Here is an 11,068-nt window from a genome sequence, read left to right as displayed (position 1 = left end):
ACAGGCATAAAAGCATACACTTGGATTCCTGTAAGAACTGAAATACAAAGCAGGTGATTTTTGCAGGATGGAATATGCTTCAATTATTATTCAAAATCATTCTCTTGTTGAATATTTGGAGCATTTCATCCCTGGAGCTGATTGCAGTTAAGATAGATAAAATGATCCCTTAGACAGCCTGACTGAATAGTGTAAAATGTCTTGGGATCACTCCTAATGAAGAGACACTACACCGAGGAGGATTTATATATTGCACAGCAGAGATGGGTACCAAGAACATGAAATCTTTTCTGTATGACAGAATAACCCAATTTCATTTTCCCTCCCATTCAATAATAAAAAACACATCAGGTAAGAACAAGCCTTCATCGTCTGCCAGACTGATTTATAGTCTCTCTAAATTGGTCACTGGGAGGATTCTTCACTTTGAGAGAAGGATTTATCACCTCCTCACAGCAGCTTGTCAGCGCCTCAGCCTTGGTGTGCGAGGCAGAACGTGGCACAGCGAAACGACATTTATTTGGCACGTGGCAGGGAATTCAGATCTTCTGAAATACAGAAAATGAACTATAGGAGTCTCCTTCCTGCTGAGTGGTCGTGAAATCGTTTAAAAGGTTGTCCGGGATTTCAGACGTGGTCTTGCAAAATGTTCCTAAAGCAACAGGAGGCTCCCTGGAAATGTGAGTGGTTGGATTGCATATCTATTCGCTGACCACCCACACCTTTTTAAGGAAACATTCCAAATGCTTTTAAGGAATACAAGCATAAAAGAAGTTTACAATACTCTGTAAAATGCCTGAGCACTCAATGCTCTCCCCGAGGTTTGCTCTGGTGCCCCTCTTCTCCTACCTCTTATTGTCCCAGCAGAGACTGTCTGGTTTTGGTCTGGAGCTGCAGCCGGCGGACGTGACACTGCATGTGGCTGGCATGGGCACGGGTGCTGGTGCCAGAGCCGCACGCCTGTGCACACCTGTGCACATCTGTGCACACCTGTGCACGCCCAGGGCTGTGTGAAAGCGCTGCAGAGCTCCCCACCAAGCGGCAGGGGAGGGCAGGATGGCCCTGCCCTTGCTGCCTTGGGTGGCTGGAGGCCAACATTTTCATGAGCCCCTTGAGCCTCCACAGGCCAGCAAAGCCGTGTTCCTCCAGCTCACACATGTGCTGTTTTGGGGATGTCTTCAGCAGTGCACGGAAGCTCTGCATGTAAAACTCCTGTTAGAGACAGCCCGGAGCAGCCTACTGCCGGCGGTGCCTTCCTCACCTTGCATCCAGCCAAAACAGCAAAAAACATGTGGCTCCCTCATCGCTAACAGGAGGGACCAGGGGCTTAAATATGCCCTGCTAGCAGCTTGGCATGCTCGCAAGAATCTTGTCATATTTGTGTATAGCTTTGAGTCTCCATTTACAATAAGTAGCACGAAGAACCTCTGAACTGTATACGCATACATGGGATTTCTGCTCACTGAGGAGCCTCTGTAGCTCATAGGGTGCTGGGTGACTGAGCTGGCCACGTATAGCGCAGGGAATATTGGCAGGGAATGTGTCGTGTAAGAATGACGTTAACACCAGCACATTAAAAGGCAAAAGGATCGTCTGACTCTGCATTACCAAACCAAAATTCCTAAAATAGCAAGAGCAAGACTTGACAAATTTTTGTAAGACTTAAAAGTTACAAAGCTAATGTAAATGCTAACCTATATATAATTACCTATCTAGAGTTATCCACTTCATTATTATGAAATCACTTTTTGGAGTAGAACTGCTAAACCTGGAAATTATAATCTTTCTTTCAACTTTTGCTAGACACTGTATGCATTTCTCTAATAGCTGTTGCACAAGTGGATCAATTTTGTTGTTTACTCCTGGATACCTTCAAACCAACATCATTGTGTGCTGTAATTGTTTCCTTTTAACAACCCGAGAGAACTGTGGCTTAAATTTATGGAATAGTAGTTACCTGGCAAGACTGGGTAGGATTCTTCTTTAGAAGTAGCAAACTGTTTCCAAGCCAGCAATGTGACTTTCACATGTAAACGAGTCTAAAATTAGTGATTGCTGCCTGTGCAGGAAGGAAATTGTAAAAGAACAGCCACGTACTATCAGCAGCCCAAATGTGAGATGGGGAAGGCATTTTTTTCAATGTCCACATCCTGACAGTTGTGCTGCCTGCGTTGCCTGAACTACCAAAGCCTGTGGGTGAAAATGCTTGTCTTGTCAGAAAACAAGGCTGAAAGCCTGGTCTTACATTCCAGGTACATGCTGGTTGAATTTCTAGCCTTGCTAACTCACTCCAGGATGGACCTGCACATACATCTGTGGCCAGAGGAGCACAGCTCTTCTCCTGTTTGGCAGCTCTCAACACGTAGTGGAGCAGGGACGAAACATTGCCCTGCTGTCACCATCGATGCGTGCTTCATCAGTGGCAAAGCTCCCACTGATTTCTTGGGGGCTGAAGGAAATATTTCTCCTTTACATGGGTGCATAGATGCAGCTAGTAAATATGGACTGGTTACTGGAGAAAATGGAAAGAGAATGGCACAAATATATGTTTGTGTGTATATTTATATATGTATATATGTATGTATACATATATTCCAACTGAACTATTCTGTTCTAATATACAATACAGCTCCCCCCCTCTCTCTCCCTTCTAACCCATTTGGGCAGTGCTTGTATCTACCAGAGGTTTAAAAGAGGTGACAGGCTTAGTCTGGGATGGATACCCATGATGCTCACTGCTGGCAATGAATGCATTGGTGGGTAAACTGACTGGTGGGTGAAGAAAGCAGGAATTTTGATAATAATCCACTACCCCAATGCAACATCGTGTCCTTGGTTCCAGATTTTTACTTGTCAGATGTGATCGTCGTTCTGCTGTTTGTCTTTGCCTGCTTTGCCCTTTGCAGCCCGCCTGTGCCTTCTTTCCACCAAGTGCGGTATTTAGGGATGTAAACCAGCATCCTGAGTGATGGGGACTGAACTATAAGCGTGCAAATCCAAAACACGGAGATCCTCATAGTGAGCAACCCTTGAACAGATGGACGGCCCAGTGTTTAGAATCAAATCATGATGTTGCTCTTGGTACATTTATTTTATCACCCCAGGGTTCACTCTCTCCCTCAAATATTACATGCTCTCTAATTCTTGATATTAGTATTTTCTAAACCTTTTTCGAAGTTTGATTATATTGTTGGCAGCCATATCTTGTGCCAGCAATTTCCACAAGTTACTTATCAGTTTGGCAATGAGTTTCATGGGTTGTTCAGCTTCATTGCAACATGGGGTTACATACCTTGGAGGCAGATAAAAGAAGTATGCGCTGAGTAATGTCTCTACCCACAGACAGCATGCACCAAAAAGCATTGATCTGTTGTGTAACTCTCACTCAATCTGCATGAGATTGCAAAGTCATCTGTACGTTATCCCATGCAAGTGAAATCTGTATGTAATTATTTTATGACGAGACATTTTTTTTTGTGCCGAATGAGTAACACAGAGAAAGTGGCTGCTGTCAAAATTAGGGGGGGAGGGAGGCTTTGCACAAGGCAGGCTTTTTTGGTGTATGGAAGTGGTGACCCCATGTCCCTTGATGTAAAGGAGCAGTGACCCCATGTCCCTTGAGCTTGGTGACCCTATCCCCCAGACAGAGGCAGCTGGAGGCCCACGGAGATGTCCCTCAACAGCGTGGGGAAGAGCTCAGTGAGAGGAGTATTGGTGCAAGCCAGCAGTTGCCTGCTCATCTAAGTGTAATGCAATTAAATATCAAAGCACCATAGTTCGTCACCCACAGAGATGCACCATGATGCTGTGTCTCATTGCTATTCATGGGTCTAACACAACCTCAGTAAAAAGGATCTTTTTATATAAATGGAAGGAGAGAACAAATTAAAAAGAAATAAGAAATTGGGTGTAGGCTCTTCAAAGCTTCAGCAGGCTTGGAGAAGAGCAGAGACATACACTGCCTGCTCTTATCTCCATCCCATCGCATTGGTACAGGGCGTATCGCATTAGTACAGGGCGTATCAGGTGTGAGCTTGTGATCTTGCTTGGACGCAAGCCCTCAGCCCAGCTGGAGGAGTTACCAATAGCATGGTGCAGATCAGCCAGAGACATGCTACCTTTGGGTCTTGTTGCTTACCGTCCCCCTTCAAAAAGTATGCTTGAAAATTGATTAAATGAAATGCATAATAAATACAAAATAAATACATTTAACACGTACTAAATTGTGTGTTAAATATGCATAAATAGCTACAATTTTAAATCATTTATGCTGCTGCTCTGCCCTCATTACCATGCTTTCTGCAGGAAGACATAGCATTAATTCTGGTTTAGTGTTTGAAGAGCAGGAGAGCTGGGTTTTAGTCTCAGCTTAGTGACAGACTGGCCAGATGACCTTCACCAAGTCACTTTGCCTCCATTTCTTATCCACAGAGACTGGATAGTAACAATTACTACCTCTGGTAAAGCCTCAGGATCTGAAGTCCGAAAGCACCGTATAACATTTGATAACAGGAGCAGCACAAGAATATGAAGACACTAGAAATGTTTTCTGAGTAATCTTGCGCCGCTTGTTTTTATTCTGCATATACATTTGCCAGACTACTCCATGCTGAAAGGTTTGTAAGCACCTGGTTGTCAGTAAATTGTGAAAGAGATTTAGTGGCAGATAAATACGCTGCAGAGATGAAAATTGGATTAAAATCTTTAACATTTCACAAAGTTAAATAACAACAGTAGACCTCTGGGGATTTCTGAATGCACAGACAAAAGTTCAAAGCCCAGGTTGTGACCAACACTTGTGTGCAAAGCTGCAAATAAATGCTTGGATCAGCAAGAGCCTTCCAAAAATGCGGCAAGGGAAAAATGACAGCAGCTAAACCAGCCACACAACAAAAGTAGGAATATTCATTAAAAATTATGCTATTCCATATAGCCTCTTACGTTCCTTAGCCCTCAGGAGGAATAATTCTTTAAGAGGGAAGATGAGGAGTTATTCACAGGGTAGAAGGGCTGAGCACAACAGCAGAGACTGAAACCAAACCTGCATTTCATAGAAGAGGATGTGAGAAGTGAGGCTGTGGTTTGTGTCTTGACTGGCTTCACTGAACATCAGCTTCACTGAATGTCAAATCCCATGAAAATATCACTTGCAAAGCAATGGGAGCAGGGTTTGGACAAAAGATAGAAGCAAGCTTGAACACAATGAATAGAAAACAAACTATAGAAGTGATCTATTAAAGGAGATTTCAGGATTGCTACTTACCAAGCCAGCCAAGTCTTTCCTTAACAGAAAGAAATTAATCTTGCCACAAGAATATTAGAAAAACTCATGATTCTTAATCTCCTAAAGGATGCAGGGTGATGCTGTGTCTCGCACATCGTCTACGTGATTTTTTTTCTAGAATGGACCCATGCTCTCCCCATGAATTCAGCCTTCCTTGTCTCGGCTATGCACTCAAGAGGAGACAGAGCAATTGCATTTACCAAACTAAGTAACTGATTTCTTCCTGCTGGGTTAAGGCAAATTCAGTGAGAATCACTGGCATACACAGCAGATGTAAAACTAGGAGAGCCAGTGCACAGACTACCTGCAATATTGAAGACAGACAAAGATGCAATGAATTATTGCCCATTCTACTGCTGTAGAAGTAACTTCAATATTACTGTAGTGCTGTGGACCAAAACTCCACTGTCTGGGTTGCAAGGAACTGGACATCTGAGCAGCTGAAAGTCATTAAAGAAGCTGAAGCAAGAAAGGCAGACGGAATGAACAGGTCAAGTTCGGTTCCTGGAAGCAGAGCTGTGTGTGCTTGGGCTGTGGTTTTACATTCAGCAGCCTGAGCTGTTGTGTCCCCTCAGCCACACCTAGTGGTCCCACCTCTTCCACGGTGCTGACAGGAGTCATGGTCCTGCGAAGTAAATTGGATCAAAGAACTGATCGTAGTTCCAAATGATAACATCTGTGATTTGGTTTTGTTTACTCCTATATTCAATACTGAATTAGTGGTACCTTCTTTGAGCTTCTCAAGCTTTGGTGTTGGTGCTGCATGCTGGGTTCGTGACCGCAGAGGGCTGGTGTGCTGTGTGTTGGTGTTGCCAGTCTGGATGGCTCTGTCTGCTCCAGAAGTCCGTGTCCTCATCTGTCCGTGGTGGCCCTGCTATTGAGAAGGCTCTTACCTGCTGCTGTGGTTATCAGCTGTTGAAAGCAGCAGCTAAAGCTCAGCACCAAAAAAATGGAGACCTTCTCATCCACAGGGAGAGTGGCCAACGATGGAGGGTTGGCAGCATCGCAAAAAAAACCACAGAGGTAATATGAATTTGCAACAAAATGTGACGGCAGTTTTGACAGTGAGATCAACGCAGTGCTCATGGCGTGGCCAGAGACCTCTCATTTAGTGCAGTGCTGCTGCACAGCTTTGCCTGTGTGGTCCCTGATACAATCAGATCTAGAAACTGTTACTCTCCTCTGGAACCTTATCACCAAAACCAGAGAGAGAAAACAGCAGATATTCAGAGAAACTTAAAAAAGAGCAGGCTGGAAAGACTGACCCTTCTACTGGGTAAGAAATGTCAGTCTGAAAGCAGTCTATCAACCTCTAAGGTCTTCAAGCAGGCAGAAAAAAATCTGTTTTTTTTTTAATAATTGTTCGTCTTTGCTGACACAAGAAAATGGAATTATGTTGAACAAACTGAAGACAAAAAATCATGGCATACGTTTGAAAGAGTGGGGATGCAAACACTATCACAACAGCTCTTCCTAAGCTGGACGAGACAATGTGGTATAAGCAAGAACTCCAGAGAATGTTATGGAGGAAATACATTAAATAAACAAACGCTGGTCCTTCCTGACTGACCACTGATGACAACCACAGCAGGGTTTTTGGACATACTCACAGTCTTTTGCATGGGTTTGTAAGCCCAAATAAGTAAATCCCGGTGATCTGCTACTCTTATCTTTTTGACGTTGATGACTCACCACCATTCCTTCACAATTCTTCTCTCTCAAGGTTATTTCCAGACCAACCTGACAAAACCAGAGAGTGTAAGGGCTGCACCTGCTGATTTCACTTTTGACTCTGAATTCTGTTTTCTCCAGTAACGTTTTTAACATTAGTACTTGCCTATTTTCTGACTGGGCTCCAGCCTTCTTCCATCATCAGCTTTAATGTACTCTGATTCTCATTAAAATATTTGGAAAACAGGCAGCTCTTCACCGTTTAACTTCTTATATTTTTGGATAGCAATTTTTTTTCCTACAAAGCCAATGGACACAATGGCTGAATAAGCCATTCCTGCTCTTCTGTTTTGTTTTACTTTGCTTTAGAAGTCTCCTTTTATGTGCATTTTTGATCCCAGATAAATTATTTCGTCTTTCACTTCCAGAAGCTGAGCATGAATTGCCCTGACAGTATACGTTCAAATTTCATTACATTATTTACATCTGTTTTATTTTCACTGTCTGTAAGTCCATGTTCTTTACTCTTTTTCCTTATTCCAGCATTCACTGTGTTATGAGGGTGGGTTGAAGCATAAAGCGTCTTGACCTTAATGCGTCAAGTGCCTCTACCAATGGAGACTCCTTTCAGCTTTGTATCACTGGAAGTTCTGCAGAAATAAGAAGGTGAGGTAACAGCAGGCACCTGTACCTCATGGTGAGAGAAGCGCTCCCTGCCTCCCTTGCAGTAACCACCATCATGTGCTGTTGCCCGCAAAGGTCTGCTAGGAGACAGTTTGTAATTCTCCTCCTGCAAGCAAGCTCCACCCGAGGCAGCTGGTATTCCCTGAAGTGCACGGTCAACAATCTGCCTTAGGTCTTGCATTTACAGCTGTGCATTGGCATGTGCTCAGTTTGATCATATAGACTTCACGCCATGAAAACCAAGCTACTGGAACAACATGTCTTCTGCTTGCACCAGGCAGGTGTGGACCTCAGACAGCACAACTTTGCCTGAGGTGTAAGACATTACGCTACAACCACTAACAGCGTTTTGTTACAGCCTCTTTCTTTGCCCTTCTCTGCTTCGGTACAGATGCTCCTCAGGAGCTGGCCCCTGTCACCACCAAACATCACACGTTCTTCTGTCAACTGCTGCTGGTGCTTTCCCGAGCTTCATTTTCAGAATCGCAGACACCCCCTCCTCTCAGAGAACTGATGACTCTGTACTTTCCTTGACATCATCCCCTGTCTGGTGGAGCAGGGAGATTGGCACAACGTCCTCTCAGCACTGGCAGCTCCATTTGCAGCAGGACCTTGTGTTTCAGCTCTTCTGTTGCGGTCAAGCAGAGGGCAGAGCTGTTGGTGAGACATCCAATTGCAGGGAACACACTGTTTTCTTTATGATTCATAAGTACCATGTGCTTTCTCCTGGAGCTTTGTGCTCAACACAAGTCAATGAAGAAAGGATTGTATGAAAAAGCAGACATCGGTGCTAAAAAATAAGCAAAGAGAAAAAAGAAAGCAACCTCATTTTATGAAAGGTAGTGGGTCAGTGATTTTCAGTTTAGCGTCCTGTCACCAGGACACAAAACTCTGATCACTTGGGGCACCCGATGTGCACCTTCCCTTAAGCGTATCATCGATGAGTAAAACTCCACTCAAGTTTGGCTAATGCCAGTTGAGCACATCGTGTAATGGCTGCTGCCATATTTTTCCAAAGAGGAGAAGTAAATACATGCAGCAAGGAGTAGCAATGAATGAGGCCTCAATAAGAAACATGAGATAAGATTCCATATAAATTCCTAAGGCGTCCTGGTTTAAAATTACATAAATCCTGGCTTTGCAGAGTGTAGATCAAGCCTGTGCTGGGAAGCAGTACTGTGAAAAGTGAAAATGTAGCGTGAACTAAAAGAAGACAAAGGGGAAACAAAATATATACTTAAAAAAGAAACTGTTGATATTTGGAGTTTTGAAGGGTACACACTGGTGCAGTTCACACATGATATTTTTATGAACTTGGTCAGCTCTCTAGAAAGAAGTACAAATGTTATGCTGGGCTTTGGGAGAGATGAAGTGGACTGGAGGTTCAAATGCAAAACTCTGGCCTCTTGGAGGCTGCAAATTTTGTGCTGCTTCTTCATTCATTTGAATGTCTGCCCCCAAAATACCCTTGCTACAATTTTCGAGCCAACAGAAGTTAATCACGTCAGAGAAGTGCTGTCAGGAAAACCGAGTTCACGTTATCGATGTCCAGGAAAGAGAAGGCGCAACAGTGACAAGATGCTTTTTCGTTACAAGCTCTTTTAAATACGGCCGTAGTTTGTGGGAGTGCTGAAAAAAATGAGAGGAAGCAAGCGTCGCATAAAAGATAAGAATCGCAGGGGATGTATCTCGGGACAAGCCCCTGTCTCCTAGCAGGGGAGGCGAGGGTTTATTTTATTCTGATCGCAGCTCTTGTTCTTTCCAGCTCAAGAGGCGTGACGGAGGTAGTGAGAGTTAAGCTTGGGAGTTTCACAGACTTTTTCTGGTAGTCTCATCCTTTGCTCATACCGGGCCTTTCTGTCGTTGGAATTTCCTGTGCCTTGCCCCCCGGCCAGCCGGCCGGCCGCCGGGCAGGCGGGGAGGAGCTGGCAGCCGTGCCCTGCCAGCCGGCCCCTGCCCCGCTTCTGCTCCTTTTCCTGCCTGCGGCCGGCTGCGCGCACGGCGCCGGCAGAAAAGCTGCGGCCGCCGGGGGAGCCCCCCGCAAGCCCCCCGGCCCTGCCCCCCTTGCGCGGTGGCCCCTGGCTGCGGGGGGAGCGGGGCCGGCCGGGGGCGGGCCGGGCTGGGCCGGTGCCGCCGCCGCCGCCGCCGCCGCCGCCGCGCACACGCGGGAGGCAGCCGGGGCCCTCCCGGCGGCTGCGGGGCTCCGGGGTGAGTAACCCCGGCCCGGGGGGCGGGCGGGCCAGCCCGGGCTGCCCTCCGCCTCCCGCTCGGGCCGGGCCGGGCCGTGGGGGCGAGGGGGCGGCGGGAGGGGGGCTGCCGGCGGCGGGCACCTCCCCCCGCCGCGGCTTTTCGGTGCTGAGCGGGGATCCCCGGGGCGCTGGGCGCCGGCCGGACGTGTCCGCCGCGGGGAGCAACTTGGCGGGGCGCTGGGAAACGCAGCGGCCCGCGGATGGGTGCCCCGGGGTGCTGCCTGCCCCGGGGTGCTGCCTGCCCGGGGTACTCGCTGCCTGCCTCGGGATGCTCGCTGCCCTGGGATGCTCGCTGCCTCGGGATGCTCGCTGCCCTGGGATGCTCGCTGCCTCGGGATGCTCGCTGCCGGCCTCGGGATGCTGCCTGCCTTGGGATGCTCGTTGCCTGCGTCGGGATGCTGCCTGCCTCGGGATGCTGCCTGCTTTGGGATGCTGCCCGCCTTGGGATGCTGCCTGCTTTGGGATGCTGCCCGCCTTGGGATGCTGCCCGCCTTGGGATGCTGCCCGCCTCAGGATGCTGCCCACCTTGGGATACTCGTTGCCTGCCTCGGGATGCTGCCCGCCTTGGGATGCTGCCCGCCTTGGGATACTCGTTGCCTGCCTCGGGATGCTCACTGCACCCGGGGACCCCGGCGTTGGTCAGTTGTTCCTGCGGGTTCCGTGTTAAGACCCTTAGAACAGACACTTGCTTTGTGCGGAGCTTTTTTAGGGAGAAGTGGGGGAAAGGGCATTAAAAGTTGGTTAAAAGTGATCTACAGAGCTTTTGTGCTTTACAAGTGATTTCATTTAAGAACTTGAGCTGACTGCTGTAACAGCCAATGCCACTATGGCGAATCCATAGGTAAATTAAACGTACGGTCTGTAGCCCTTGTGTTTTTGATTGAGATTTCATAGAGATAAGTATGCATAAACATGCATGATCTCAAACTCTGTGAACACCTTATGTGCTTCCTCTACCTCGTACTTATCAGGACAATGTCCTTTATATTGTCTTTAACCTATGCCCAGCAATAATATTTTCCTCACTGATGTGGAATCTGGAGATTTTTTCTTCTTAAAAAAAAGAAGTTTCCCATATAACTTTGCTGTAAGCTGAAGGTTATTTGTCATTATTTTCTCATGTTTTACTCTGACCACAGTTTATATGCTCTGCCGCACTCATATGGTGCTGCACAAATTG

The sequence above is a fragment of the Pelecanus crispus genome, chromosome 5, assembly GCF_030463565.1.
Source record: "Pelecanus crispus isolate bPelCri1 chromosome 5, bPelCri1.pri, whole genome shotgun sequence".
In the NCBI taxonomy this organism is placed as follows: domain Eukaryota; kingdom Metazoa; phylum Chordata; class Aves; order Pelecaniformes; family Pelecanidae; genus Pelecanus; species Pelecanus crispus.
Note: the sequence above shows the minus strand (reverse complement) of the source record.